At 49.5% G+C, this 15,563-nt stretch overlaps 1 long non-coding RNA gene across 2 annotated transcripts in view; it reads right to left on the bottom strand.

Annotated features, from left to right (window-relative positions):
- The window catches only part of LOC123289681 (uncharacterized), a 345,699-nt gene that overhangs the window by 120,348 nt on the left and 209,788 nt on the right, over positions 1–15,563 (bottom strand). The gene's annotated exons all lie outside the window — the stretch shown is intronic.

Below are 15,563 nucleotides of genomic sequence, written 5' to 3'. Positions count from 1 at the left end.
CGAATATTTTCACTGCCCCAAATTCCTCTGTGCTCCGCCTGCTCATCCCTCCCATAACCTCCAGCACCCACGGATCTTTTCATGTCTCCAAGGCTTTGCCTTTTCCAGAAGGTCATAGAGTTGGGATCATGTACGCAGCCTTTTCAGACTGGCTTCTTTTACTTGAGAATATGCATTAAGTTTCCTCCATGTCTTTTTGTGGCTTCAAAGCTCATTTCTTTTTAGCACTGAGTCATCTTCTGTCGTCTGGACGCACCAGTTTATGCATTCGTTCGCTGAAGGGCATCTTGGTTGCTTCCACGTTTTGGTCACTGAATAAAGCTGCTGTAAACATCTGTCTTTAGGTTTTTGTGTGGATGTAAGTTTTCAACTCATTTGGGTAAACACCAATGAATACTGGATTGAAAATAGTGCATTTCTAATATATTGGATAAAACAAAGTATATTATTAAAATTACTTTTCCTTATTTCCTTCTACTTTTTAAGAAAATGTGGTTACTCAAAAAGGTTGAATTCACCTCTGTGACTCGCATAACATTTCTACCTGACAGCGGGGATCCCTAGGAAAGACGCGGCGATGTGAACCAGCAGACAGACACAGGACCCACACCAGGCAGACAAACTGACAGCCCCTCCCCCAACAGACTCTCCAGCCACCCTGGCCAAGTCTTTCTCAGGTTCCTAATGTGAACAGACCTCTGTTTACTGTCTGCGTGTGTAGACTGAAGAGCGATGCCCTGGGTGGGCTATTCAGTAAAGGCTAGGTAGAGTTTGGACGGTTACTCTTGTGGTTACCAGTGTATACTCCTGGGCCACACTCCCTGGGTTCAAATCCTCACTCTGTGGTTTAAACCTGTATGGCCTTGGCCAAGTCACCTGATGTCCCCTACCTCGGTTTCCTCCTCTACAACGGGAGGAATAATAATGGTTCTACTGTACAGGGTTCCCTTAAGGCCTTAGTGAGGGAACCTGCAGAGAGAACTGAGCACAGTGCCTAGCGCTTGGTGGGTGCTGTGCGCTGGCCAAGCTGGCCATTTTTTTTTTTTTGAGGAAGATTAGCACTGAGCTAACATCTGCCGTCTATCTTCTTCTTTTTGCTGAGGAAGACTGGCCCTGAGCAAACATCCATGCCCATCTTCCTCTACTTTATATGTGGGACGCCTGTGTGTAGGTCCGTGCCTGGGATCCGAACTGACAAACCCTGGGCCACAGAAACAGAATGTGCAAACTTAACCAGTGCACCACCCGGTCGGCCCCCAAAGCTGGCCATTTTTGTTATCTGGATGAAGTCTGATTGACTGGAGCCCAGCAGGGCAGAGGGCACACATGTGGTTAAGAGCCAGGAGCCCACGGGGGCATTTCGACAGAGCAGCCACCAAACGAGGCCAGTGTGGGGAAGTCCTTAGAAGTGTTTTTCTCTGACAGTCTCCTAGGAGTCCCCTCTTCCCCGTGGTTAGCTGTGTCCCTAGGGGTTATAGAGTACACTTCCTTTAGCTCCCTGGCAGGGACTGGCATGACGTGTGCCAAAGGACAGCAGCAAAACAGACCTTTGGGTTGAACAGACCAGTTTCCATTATGAGCCCAAAGCCTGTGGCTGTTGACAGAATTTCTCCCTTTTCAGCAGATATTTTAAGGTTGTGCAGTTAACACCAGAGTGACAGGAGCGGAGAACTGTGATTCCCTTTGTGCACACCGTTGAGGCAGGGTGGCGCTCGTCAGTGGGATTAAATTGGTCCCCGACTTCTGCGTTAGGAGTCCAAGTTTCACATATTACACCACAGCCTGACTTGCGTTAGCTTCCGTCCACTGCCTTTTGTGGCTTCAGGCTCGGGGACAGGTTTAAGGCATAAAAATGGCGTCTTTGATACGATTACCAGGAGTAGAACATGTGACTCTTTGGCAGTGAAGAGCCAGCATTTAGAGGGGAATATTTAGCACGTGGTGCTGGCTAGCACTCCAGTTCTCAGCCCAGCAGGCGGGAGTTGGGTGTTCGTGACTGTTCTGAAGCCACAGAAGTGCTTTCATGGACCAACGCCAAGCTCAGCGTGATTCTCTCCTCCTCACGGAGATGCTGTGCTCCCAGCTGGCCCGCTGGACCCCAGAGGACACCAGGGCCTGAGGAACCTCACTTTGTTGTGGCCAACAGGCTTATACAGATGCCCGCCCTATTTTTTTTCCCTATGGGTTGGAGAGCAAGGTTAAAACTTTTCAAAACCTTGGACAGAGAGGTTGCTGGTAAGAGCTTGGCCCAGGGAATCGCATTGACTGGCCTGTGGTACTTCCAGACCAGGGGAGAGTACAGACAATGAGCAAAATCACAGCGTGCTCAATCCACAGACGTTCACCTAAGTTGGACCAGGACGCCCAAGGGGTGCCCGGGGCCCTGGAAGTGTGAGAGTCCCAGGCCCACCCTGGTTCTGACGTAGCAGATGAGGGTGGGCCTGGGGATGTTCCCGGGGGGCCGGCCCCGGATGGCTGTCTTAAATCACTTGGACCCACAAAGGAAAGTATGAACAGAAATGAGGGAGGCAGTTACTCCACCACAGTCATTGAAAACGCAGCTGTTGTTCAGAGTCTCTCCTGGGTGCTAATGCGATTCCAGGTGCTTTCCTTTTGGTATCTCACCTGACTGTCACAGTGACCCAGGGGATGTATGGTGCCCAAGGTAGAGGAGGACACCAGGCTCAGCTGCTGTCCCCAGGTCTAGTGGTAGGGAAGGTAGAGCAAGAAAAGATGAGGAGAAGGACAGTCATGGACACAGGATGACAACCCTGCAAGGAACAATAATAAAGCATGGGCAAAGATGTAGGAAGAAAACAAAATGTACCAGAGAAACCAATGGCGGTAGCCTGGGGGAAGGATAATCTGTAAGATGAGAACAGAAATTTGTCCACTGAACTGAGCAAAAATGAGGTAAGATGTGTAAACTATTCTATACAACTGGAAGCTCATAGAGGGGTCCATTTCTTAAAGTTTAGTCATTGAAAAATATTGAAATATATGAAAAAGAAAACAAACATCCCATTATCCCACCAACCAGATAACGCCAACCATGTAAAAATAATTCACACACATGACAAGGAAATGCAAACATTACGGAAAGTACAGAATGAAAAGTGAAAATCCCTCACAGTCACCCTAATCCTCCACAAATTCCTAGTTCTGCCAATAGCTAACCATTGCTGACAGTTTCTTGTGTTCCTTTTTAGGAGAAAATAAAAGAGAAAAGGCAGTCTCTTTATCTATCCTTTTATTGATTCATTCATCCACCTATCCACCTCTTCATCCCTCCATCCATCCATCCACTCATCCTTCCATCTTTCTACTCATCCATCCATCCATTCATTCACTCATCCTTCCATCTTTCCATCCATCCATCTATCCATCCATCCATCTATCCATCCATCTACCCATCTCTCCACCCATCCATCCATTCATCCTTCCATTTCTCCATCCATCCATCCATCCATCCACTCATCCTTCCATCTTTCCATCCATCCATCCATCTTTCCATCTATTCTTCCTCTGATCCTTCTATCTCTCCACTAACCATCCATCTCTCCATCCGTTCATCCATCATCTCTGCATACATCTATCCATCCATTATCCATCTATGCCAGGTTTAATTTTAATGAAAAACAAAGAAATCTTTAAGGTTTCAAGAGAGGGTGCACAGTTAGACAGTTGGAGTCATTTTATATAGGACTGTCCTCCACCTGGGCTCTGACTTCTCCAAAAAGAGAAAGTTCCAGTAGGAAATACACATAGATAATCTTCTCAAGTCCCCTCCCTTGCTATGTTTTTTGAGTTAAGAAGATGCTAGCAGAAATTATTCCTAAAGGAATTTTTAATCTCAAGATAGCTTTATGAAAAATTGTAAGTAGAACTTTTAGTTGGCAACCTATATTTGTGTGGAATCCTCAACTGCATGAAAACAGGACCCTGCCTCTTCCTTGGTTGTGAAAGTTTTATCTGAGCACAGGAGGTGATGTCAGGATGGGCCTTGACTCTTTTGCTCAAAACCTTCTCAGTCTCCATGAGGCCAGGGATGTTGTGGTCAGTGTGGGGATGGTCATCCCGTGTGCACTAGCTGAATCTATGCACAAACTGACCAAGTGAGGAAGAGAGGGAGGCCATTTTGAACAAATTTTGGTTCTGTAAAGTATGTTGATTAATATCAATTGGGTTAAGACTCAAGTATAGGTCCAGATTTTATGTAGCCTAAATGTCTAGAATTTGGGGTGTCCTCTTTAATAAGACATAAAAAATTGCAAACATAAAATCATAAATACAAAATTAGGTACAGAGTCTCAGAAGGGCTTGTGGAAGGGAGGGGCCCTGAGCCCTCTGTTTCCTTAGCCTGAGCACGATGTTCATATGTCCGTGGGTTGTTGTAGGTACAGCAGGGTTCTTGGTTGGGGTCTATTTTTCCCCCTAGGGGACATTTGCCAATATCTGGAGACAATTTTGATTATTCCAACTGGGGGGGCTGAAGCGGTGATTCTAGCATCTAGTGGGTAGAAGCCAGGGATACTGCTAAAATATCCTATAATGCACTGGACAGTCCCCAGAACAAAGAATGATTGGACCCTAAATGTCAACAGTGCTGAGACTGAGAAGCCCGGAGTTAGAGTAGAGGTGTGCTCTTACAGAATGTTGAGCCACTGGCCATCGGTTCAACCCGTAGGGCTCAAAATACAGTTTATAGGGTACATTCACAAACTCAGCGCCATCAGGATGGACGTAAACATTTGGCTGTGGTGTGTGGGTACCCGCCACCCTCTGGTTCATGGACCCCACTGGATCACTCCCTACCGAGCTCTTGGACTCACAGTTACTCAAACACACCACTGGCTGAGTGCGTTGTCTGAACCTCCATACAGTTGTGCCCGTCCTTTGTACCCAACTTCCAAATAACATTTAAATCCCCTGCCTCCATGCTAAATTAATATATTTTACCGCTTATACCCATAAATCATTCATTTCAGAATTCTCATCTCTTATGAATAAGTTCATCATTTTCATTCACATTTTGTCACAAAAATTAGGAGTTTAGCTTTTCGAAAATCTCATTTTCCACTTGTCTTTTATGTGCGGCAAGAGAGGAAACCAGCAGATTGGCTCTTCCTTCATCGCGGCAGAGGAGGACAAGCTAGAATGCAACACAGTCAAAACAAATTGCTTAGGAAAATAATTCCTTTATTTAAAGGAATTACCAATAAGCAGGCTGCTTTCATGAGAAACAAAAACCGCCTTGGAGCTGGGGTCGGAGAATGCAGAGGCTGAGTGAGGCTCCCTTCAGCAGAGTCACTGTTCCAAGTTACATCGCTGCTCCCATCTTGGGAACTACTGCTTAAGGCGGGCACGTTCACACCATGGGAAAACTGACCACGCCTTCCGTCATATTACAAGTGTGAATCCAGAAGAAAACAGTCTTTGCCTCATGTCTGAGGGACCCGGCTTTTCCTCGGTTGGTATAGCATGACTCGGCCAAGGTTGTTCACTAGTCAAGTTCACCCACAGACACCGCTTCTCTGGGATCCACACCACCCCAGGCAACGTACAATTACTTTCTGAAAAACAGTCACACTGGCCAGAGAGTTATTAAAATGGGAGTTTTCATCCTATAAGTCTGAATAAAATGTTTGCATCTTGTTTCCACAACAGCAAGTGCAGTCTACGGCAAAATAAAGGATGTGGAAGTGGTACTTCGGTGAATTTAGAATATCTGAATTAAAATAAAAATGGGATGCAAGCTGAGATTTCATTTATTTTTTTTAAAAAACATTTTAAAATAAATGAAAGCAAAATCTTGAAACTAATTTATATGTTTGCTGTCTTCAGATCATTTTCACTGTATGAATAAAGGAAAGAGGTAAATTAAAGTTATCCCGTGATATTACTCGTAAGAGGTTAAAGTACGTTCTAATGGGCAGATTAATTCTGTGGGGAAATAACATTAAATCTTTACGAAGCCTTGAAATTTCTCAAAAGCATTCTTGCTGCTTTCTTGCATTGCGACAAATGCAATCATCTGGCTGGATAGTCTGGCATCTTAAATAACTTTGCACTTGAGCCCTGTCAATTTGATCTTCCAAGGTTAATTGATTATTTCAACAAGCATTCTTGCCAGAAAAGATCTGAGTGCTTACATCTTTTCATTAATTCATGCTGTTTGGTGAGAAGGTGAAAAATAAGACAGGCTGCCGGGTTTAACTCCTTCACGACCCGTCTCCAAAGGGACCAGGAGGAACAGGCAGGGGCAACTTCGCTCGTCAGGCCACAGCTCCATTTGCAGAAGCACAATGAGTGAACTCAGCATCCTCACGCGCCCAAGCCTGGTTCTGGGGGATGAATGTGTGCACTCACTTTGTAATAGAAATGGCTGATTCCATTTCTACTCTTCCCCCAAATCTGACACTCGGTGCTTCTCTGCAGTGCCAGACCATTCCCACGGGACAAAGCCTGTTGGGGCTTTCCGGAAAGGAGGAGTTCTGTCAGCAATCACATGTTTTCACTGACATCCTTCTCTTCAGAGGTGCAGCCGGGACACGGGAGGATCACCCCTCAGGCGAACGGTGCCCCCACTGGCCGACTGAGCAGCGGAACCTGGCCGGAAGTCAGGGTTGTTTTCCTAGAGGCATTAATGTGTTTCTTACAAAGACAAAAAACAACCCCAAACCCTCCTAGCATGAGAAAGAACCTGCGTTTATCTCTGACAATTCTGTTCTGAGCACAACCATTTCCAATCCCGACCCCGGGAGGACCAGAGATAAGGGACTCCCTCCCCTGCCCTGCTCTTTGCCGAACCGCCCACACACACACGTGGCCACTGACTTCTCTTTCCACATTCGCCACTTCTCTCTCAGGGTGAGCAAGCACCTGAAGGAACCCCTTCTGCCTCCACTCAGGGCTTGAGGCCTCCCCTGCTGACCCCTCCCCTTCCTTTTCCGTCACACTGGTACCTTTAGCATCCAGGACTTCCCTTTGGGGCCGTGGTCCCTACTTCCCTGCACACATTGGCCCAGCCTGAATGCCAGAGGGGGACCTGCAGCACCCCTGTCACCCTGCAGTGGGGACGCCTGGGTGGCACTGCCAAGCAGAGGCTGGGGGAGTACTGCAGGCTGGGGGAGCATGGCGGGCTGGAGGACACTGCGGGCTCTGGGAGCATGGCAGGCTGGGGGAGCATTGCGGGTTGGGGGAGCACAGTGGGCTTGGGGAGCACGGCAGGCTAGGGGAGCACAGCAGTCTGGGAGAGCATGGCAGTCTGGGGGAGCACAGTGGGCTGGGGGAGCACGGCAGGCTAGGGGAACATGGCAGGCTGGGGGAGCGGTGGTGGGCTGGGGGAGCACGGCAGGCTGGGGGAGCATGGTGGGCTGGGGGAGCAGGGCAGCCTCGGGGAGAACCACAGGCTGGGGAAGCCTGGCAGGCTGTGGGAGCATGGCAGGCTGGGGGAGCACGGCAGGCTGGGGTAGCATGGTGGGCTGGGGGAGCATGGTGGGCTGGGGGAGCACGTGTGGGCTGGGGGAGCACAGCAGGCTGGCAAGGCTCTCCCTGCCCTCCCTCTGTTGCTCCCAATGAAAGCAGCTGAGCCACCCTGAAATTGGAAGGAGAAGGCCACAGCTTTATTTACATAACACAGAGATATAACAATCAACAAGCATTAATCATGATCATTACCCCAAATCACACAAAATAATGCTGCTGACCGCTCCCACAGCCTGTTGGTTATTTTTTGTTCCTTTTCTTTTCCTCTTGGAAAAATGGGGAAAATGACAAAACCATTTGGAGCAATCCTGGGTCCCCGAGTTAAAGCGCATGTGAATTAAACACACGTGAAGTGCTCGCTATGTGGCAAATTAGCGCAGAGCATCCCGAGGCCCATGCATCTGTGGGGTCCGCCGGCTCCGGGATGTGACAGGTATTATTGCCGTGTGGAATGATTTAAGCCCGGTAGGAGTCCCAGTGTCCGGGAATGTCAGGGGACTGTTATTAGACAAGTTTAATTAGGATCTACCCTGCTGCTCCTAACAAGCGTTTAATTAACTTCTAGGCAGGGTAATTAGCTTCAGATTGCGCCTGATTTCCTTCCTCACCTTCTGTTGACACTTGGCCTGCGCCGAGGCGTCCTGCCTGGCTGACAGTGTAATGGATAGCATCGCCGCGAAGCCGAATGGCAGTGCTGCCGAGTCGGAGAACACCGCCCAGCGATGAAGAGAACAGAGGGAATAACGACTGTCGGGTCACGGTGCCAGGTCCCCAGGTGTCACAGAGGCCAGGAGCCCACAAGCAGACTCAAGGCCACCTGCTGGGAGTGGGAGGGCAAAGAAGAAAGAAGGGGGTGCTTCCCAGAAATAAGACAACCCACCCTCTCAGTCCATTGCCCTGGGGGCCCACCCACGGGAGAAGGCCATCTCCCCATGTCAAACAGTCTGTGCTGGGGTTTCCATCTTCTCATCCCAAACGGACGCTGGTGCTGACAGAGGTTCTGGCCCAAGGCCTGCTTGTCGTAATGACACAAAGAACTGGGGAGCATTGCCCAGGTCACTGGCAACCCCAGGAAGCTCCACTCTTTTTTCCGAGGGCTGCATTTCCAAACACATGGCCATGGGGTCTGCTCTTTAGTCCTCGGGACACCTCCATTAAAATAATAGCACTTCCTACTATGACGCGACTACGAATCCCTGGGGGCTGGAGAGACAGCGGACGTGGGATGAAACGTGCCTCCCCTGTAATTATGATGAAAGGTTACTTACTCACGCCCAGCTTTGAAAATACGTGTGTTTTTTTTTTTCCTTTTGAGGACAATTAGCCTTGAGCTAAAATCTGTAGCCAATCCTCCCCTTTCTGCTGAGGAAGACTGGCCCTGAGCTAACATCTGTGCCCATCCTCCTCTATTTTATATGTGGGACGCCTGTCACAGCGTGGCTTGATAAGTGGTGTGTAGGTCCAAGGCCAGGATCTGAACCAGTGAACCCCGGGCCACTGAAGTGGAGTGTGTGAACTTAACCGCTGTACCACTGGGCCGGCCACAGTACATGTGCTTTAAAAGGGAATTGTTTCAGATTCGCACACGTATGTGCATAGCAGCATGATTCCCAATGGCCCAAGGGTGGAAGCAACCCAAGTGTCCATTGACTGATGATGGAGGAGCAAAATGTGGTCTACCCACACAATGGATACTCGGCTTTCAAAGGAAGGAAATCCTGGCACCCGCTATAGCACGGATGAACCCTGAGGACATTATGCTGAGTGAAATAAGCCACACACAAAGGGACAAGTATCATAGGATTCCACTCATGTGAGGTCTCTAGAGCAGACAAATTCATAGGACGGAAAGTAGACGGCAGGTGCCAGGAGCTGGGGGAGGGGGAAAGGGGAGTGAGCATTGAGTGGATACAAAGTTTCACTTTGGGAAGATGGAAAGTTCTGGAAATTGATGATGGTGATGGTTGCACAATAATGTGAATGTACTAGAAGCCACTGAATTGTACACTTAAAAATGATTAAACTTACAAATTTTATGTTATATATATTTTACCACAATACAAAAGGGAATTGGTTCTTAATTTTTTGCCATGTGTGCCCAGGAGCCTGTGGGTTGTTCTCTGTCACTTTCTCTAGAAAATCCTCTGGTGTCCCACAGACCAAGGCCAGACCTTACCACCTGGATGGTGGAAGTGCTCGGATCTGAAATCCTACCATTCAATACTTGATACGCTCATTGTTAGAGAAAATTATGGGGTGTGGGGCTTGTTTTGAAACCTTGGGAGTGTGTCTGGACCTTTGGCCCCATAACATGGGACATGCATGCCAGCTAATCTAGAATTTGCAACCGGCCTTGGAGAAGGAGGCAGCAGCCTTCGTTCTGCACGCCCATGGTACTGAGCCTTGGTCCTCAGCAGGCGCACACGGGCAGGGCTGTGCTCTCTGGCCGGTGTCCTGGCTGCACCAGGTGGAGAATCTCTTTAATACAGCCCTGGGATGCTCTAGTGAACATCACATTCTATTGGAGGGAGAGCGTCAGTGAACAAATCAAGGTGTAGTGTGCCAGATGGTGAGAAGGGCTATGCTGAAAAACCAGGCAGGAAGCCTAAGTGTGGGTTCCAATCTAACAGAAGGTCATCAGGGGAGGACCCCCTGAGTGGACAGCGTGGGCCCCAAGTGGGTGTGTGTGAAAGAGTCTTACAGTCAGAGGGAGTGACAGGTGCAAAGACCCTGAGGTCGAATGATTTGCTCCAAGCTATTAAGTCATGGACTCGGAAGTCTACCCTCTAGCAGATACCTCTGCTCTTAATACCATGACACGAGGGCCCTCATCCCCCAGGTTAGTAAGCCACAGACATAACACAATTTCAGGGGTAACTGTAAATATCCATTCCTTCCCCCTCCAATTCTCCGTATCCATGGATGACTGGAGAGTATTCTATCACCAGGGCTTCCTTCTTCACCGCCAGATTTTGATCCTTAATAATATGCAGAACCGCCTGAGAATGCATATGATCTCATCAGTTATTTTCACATTAGTGAGAAAGACGCAGGACAACAAAAGTAACAGCACATGATTGATCCTCAGAGAGGGAGATGGAATATCCTTGAATTGTCTGAGCTTCAATCATGTGTGTTTCCATTATCAAGTTATTTTTAAGTTGTTTCTGCAATAGCATTAACTGTTGTCTTTTTAAAAATTGACCTATAAGTGGAAACAGTTAAATCATGAGCTCCTTCAGGGCTGCGGGTGACTCGGATGCAGTAACAACGCCCGCCGTGTGAAGTGGGCACCAGGTGCCACTTCAAGTGGAAGCCGGTCAACACGTTCGTCTGGGAGGCGGAGCCTGCCTTCTCCTTTCCAACTTCCTCCAGGCCCCAGGAACTGGGTGGCTCGGGGCAGCCACGGGGCTGCGGGTCTCACTCCACAGCTGCCACCCCAGCCACACGCAGTCAAACCTCAAACACTGGAGCTCACACACTTGCAATGATAACCACGTGGACGCCTCCGGACTTGAGAAAGAGTCAAAACACCGAAAAACAGAACAAAGCACAGAACCCCCACGCGGGGCGGCAGCCCCTTCCTGCCGGTGCCTTGCTCTCCCTCCGGCCAGGATGCTCCAGAGCCAGCCCCTCTCCTCCTCCCGCTTCTGGGGCGCTGTCCCGCGTCACGCCCTGCCCCACTCTGGTTCTCCTCCCCCTGTTTGTCCCCGCCTCACCTGCCACGAGCTTATTTCGCATTTGGCTCTTGCCTGCCTCTCCCCCGGAGGGTCAGACGTCTGCTTGGCTTACTGTTTCTCTCCAGTTCCTGACATTGTCCACCGGACGCTCGATCAATAGCTATTAATGAATAAAGAATGAATAACTCCCCACAGCGACATCAGGGATTTGAGAAAATGAACAAATCAAAAATAGGAAATCCTGAGCAAGCTCCGAGTCCCGTATGAATTCAGTCAGTCCGTACATTCCTCATCTGTTGTATTTTCCAGTGGGAACCGGTGTTCAGAGGCAGGACCCTGAGTACTGGAAATAAAGTAATTTAACTGATGAATCGACTCAACAGTGTTGAAAGAAACAGGCAAATGGCCTCACAGAGAGGTGAAATGGCTGAGAATGTTGAAGCGTTACACAAAGAACATTCTGTGCTTCTTGAGGAAGACGAAGATGAGCAGTGCCGCCTGGCACTGGGTGTGCACAAAGGAGAGAATGACTGAAAGCATAATCGCTGGATTCGCACTAGTGAAAATGAACTTGGGCAAAATAGGAGAAAAAGTGCTTCCTTCTCGTCTCCTGATCCTGCTTTCTGCTGCTGGCCTTCCAGCCGTTTCTGGTAATACACACGTGCAAAAGGAAGAGAGTTGAGATCTTCCATACTTTCCTGCTTTGTCACTTAAGGCCAGTGCACACACCCCCAAAAATGAGGGAAAGCAGAACAGGGAAGGACGCAGGGTGTGGTCCATCACTCTCTTGGCTGTTCGGTGATCTCAGGCAGTGGCAAGCGCTCCTTCTTAAGATATGGAGAGAGGCAGAGGCCACTGTGGACGGATGCTGCTGCTCGTCTGTGGAACGAGGATGCAGAACAGTGAGGAGCCCAGCAGCTGGTCCAGCGTCTCTCCTGGGCTGGGACAACTGAAAGGGGACTTCTGGATCTGAGGATGGGCTGGACATTACTGCTGACTGAATTTGGAGTAGCTCCCAAGAGAAACGCACACCTTTTCCCTGTCGTGTGCCATTGCCGCAGTGAAACCAATGGACGCTGGAGTGACAGTGACAAGAGAGCTTCCTGCAGGCCTGTTGCCAGGGTGGAACCTCGTGGGACGTGGGAGGGGCAGGCGCCCATTCTTTGTAGGTGCCTCCGCTCCTTCCTACCACCCCTTTCTCATGAGCTGGGGGTCGGGGGCCCCAGGCCCTGTCCTGTCTCCTGCTGGGCGAAATGCTGGACACCTCACCAGTCAGCATTGAAAGAGGAAGAGACATGGGAGGACCATGCAGAGAAATGTGGCTGTCTGCTGCCACATTGCGTGTGTTTGCAGTTAAAAGGCATCAGCCATGTGCATGTTTGTCAAGCGTATCTCATTCCAGCAACCAGCTTGGCTTCTGTCTCTAGGACACGAGATATCTCAACTCCCGCTACCTCTGGCGCCCAGCGAGGACTCAGTGTACCTTGCATGCACTCCCAGCCCTAACCCACCCCAGCCCTTCCCGGGGCCATCTCCTCCCACCACCCACTCAGCACTTCTCTCTTACACATGCGCGGAAATGCACACTGCACACACGCAGGCCTTGTTCCTTCGTCCTCCCTCCTTTCATTTTTACCTGAATCAAAGCTACAGGGGCAAAAGGACTGGCAGATTCAAACAGAAGGACCACCATCTTCAAGCCAAAAATGTGCTTGATGATAATGACTGGAGACTTTGTGTCATCATACCATGTGCGACCTAGGTCTGGGGAATCTGCGCCAGCCACAGAGAAGTCCAGAGACAGCCCCAGACGCGGCTCCTGGTGCTGGCCCGCCTCCCTACTCCTTTCCGTGTTCTTCATCAGTCACTAGCATTTCTAGCCTCACATTATCTCCAATCTTTACTTCCTATCTGATTTCCAAATCCACATTTCTAGTTGCTTAGGGGACATCTCCACATGAATACCCACCTCACTGTTGCCTCAAATCCAGACAACCCCTAATTTAGCTCATAATCTCCTTCTTTCAGCCACAAATAAAAGCTCTCCTTCAGACTCCCAGCTTTTCTGGGAGGCACTGATTCTACCTTCCCAAGCCCCAAATCCTGGAGACAATGTTGCCTCTTCTCTTTCTCTCCTATCGCAAAACGCCCGGTTTGCTAATTTCTATAAATGTCTACTCTTGTCTCTTCATTCCCACTGCCACCCCTTGGTGACGTTACCTTGACTCTCAAGGATGCTCAGACTAAATCCTAGTTTATTTTCAGCTGTTTCCATGCTCCAGGTCACACTTCATCCTCAGGGGTAGAGACCCCGTTCCTTGGCCGGCTCTCTTTCTGGCATGCTTCCCACTTCGCCCCCATTCCACGTTATCTGCCAGCCATGGCCTATTTGTCTGTCCCTGCACCATGCCCCACTGCGTGGCTTTGTGGGAATTCTTCAGACGTGCGTGGACAATCCCTCACCTTGCCATTAGACTTTAATTCTTGCTTGTCCTATTCAGCGTTGTACTGTTTTTGTTGTATACAGTCAACAGCTGCTGGCATTCCTTCTTGTGTCTCTGATCTTCCTGCCGGTATTATTTTCTTCTGCCCGAAGCACGCACACATTAGAATGTAGCCATGGCAAATTCAATCGCGTGAAGCATTTCGTCATCTTTACTGTTTCTGCTGATAGTCCAGTGGGGTCATGAGGAGGAATCCAAGGGCACAAGGCACAAAATTTCACCAGAACCCTCTCCCCCATTTAACATTTCTGCTGCCCTGGCCTCTCCTTGCCATGTGGCCCTATGTGTGTGTGTGTGTTCGTGTGTGCTGCGTCTTCTCTCCTACCCTTAGAAACGTTGACCACCTTGCCTCTTTATCAAGTGGAGCGACTTCCCAACGTCGTTTCAGTCCTTGAGCTCTCCTTGGCAACTCACGCTCTTCCCAGGTGATGTATCAACATGTCTTCCAGGGAGAATGGGGCCCTTCCCAGAGGAAGTTGGATCTAAGATTGTCTATCCTGTTTTGTGCATAAAATAAATAGTCACTGAATGAGCAGGAGATAACTTGTATCTTTCAATAGTTCCAAAAAAGGAAAATTTAGAAACTGCTACATGTGTTCTGGAAAATACTTGAAAGTTGGCATACAGCAATCAGGAACTAACCTCAAAAAGACTACTCTAGGCATTTGTATTTTGAGAAATACGTTTGCTTGCAGTTTTGTTCAAAGTTGAAAAAACAAATTTGTTCTTCAAAGTTGAAGATAAATAGCTAGAGATAATCAATTTCAGATTAACCAGATAATTAATTAAATTTGACATAAATGGATGAAAAATATACTACATGGAAGGAATTGTGTTCTGTCTACAAAGACAGTTTACTTGCCCGGTTCACCTCTGCCGAGGGAGTCAGACCAGTCCGTGGGATCCCTCGGCACCTCCTGAAGCCCCTCCAGGCCACTAACTGAGCTAGCTGCCCTGACTCCACCGTCCTCTCCACCCGCCTCCCTCTGCACGGTTCACTGGATCCCAACTGAGAAAGAAGGGCAGCCAGGAGCTCCCATCACCATCGCTTGGATTTCAGCCTGTGCACCGGTCCACGCCATCTCATGGCCTCAGAAATCAAAAGTACTTCCTTGCCTCAAGAACCCAAGGACTCCCAGAGTACAGAGCCCCCGGATTTCTGGAGAAGTTGGTGAAGAGTCTTCTGGTTGCCCTCTCCCCTCTTGCCGCTCTTTCTCAGCTCCATCTTCCATGACCCTGAGGCTCCTCGGGTTCCCTCCTGGCCTCATCCTTCCCTCTGTGTCTACGCGCTCTCCCTGGGCGGCAGCTGCTGTCAGGTCTCCTCATCTCCTGGCTCGTCCTTCCTCCATATCGAGGCCGGAAAAGTCACCTCCCTGAAGCATCCATCTTGGTCTGTCACCCCCTTGCTCTGTAATCTTCCATGGCTTCTCCTGCCTCCAGGATCAAGTCTATGCCATTTCAGGCTGGATTCCTCCTGACACCGATCCAGAGACAGATTGAGAGCTGGGCGTTGTTTGTGGGTGTCCCAGGTGGCCTGGGAAGACAGCAGGAGAGTAACAGCTCTGCCTCAGTGAGCTGGTTGCTGCTGTGGTTATGGGGGCTCGGGTTCGTGGGGGTGCTCAGGGACATGGCAGAGCACGCCTTAGAGCTGTCCCACCTGCAGGCTGAGGAGGCGGTGGTCTCCATCCACCATGGGTGGGGGGCTGCAAGGAGTGTTGTTCTGGCACAAGTGGCCTGCTCTGAGGGGTGGACACCTTCTTGCCCCCAGAGAAAGCCCTTGCAGAGGTTCAGGGCTTTCAGAGCAATGCTTCCAGCAGGTAAGCAGAGCGGTGGGGACGAGGACAGGCTCCGAGCACCACGTGTCTCTCTGTCCTCCCAAGGTGCCTCTGTG

Source organism: Equus asinus, chromosome 11 (genome assembly GCF_041296235.1).
Source record: "Equus asinus isolate D_3611 breed Donkey chromosome 11, EquAss-T2T_v2, whole genome shotgun sequence".
In the NCBI taxonomy this organism is placed as follows: domain Eukaryota; kingdom Metazoa; phylum Chordata; class Mammalia; order Perissodactyla; family Equidae; genus Equus; species Equus asinus.
Note: the sequence above shows the minus strand (reverse complement) of the source record. Positions and strands in the feature narration are given on the sequence as shown.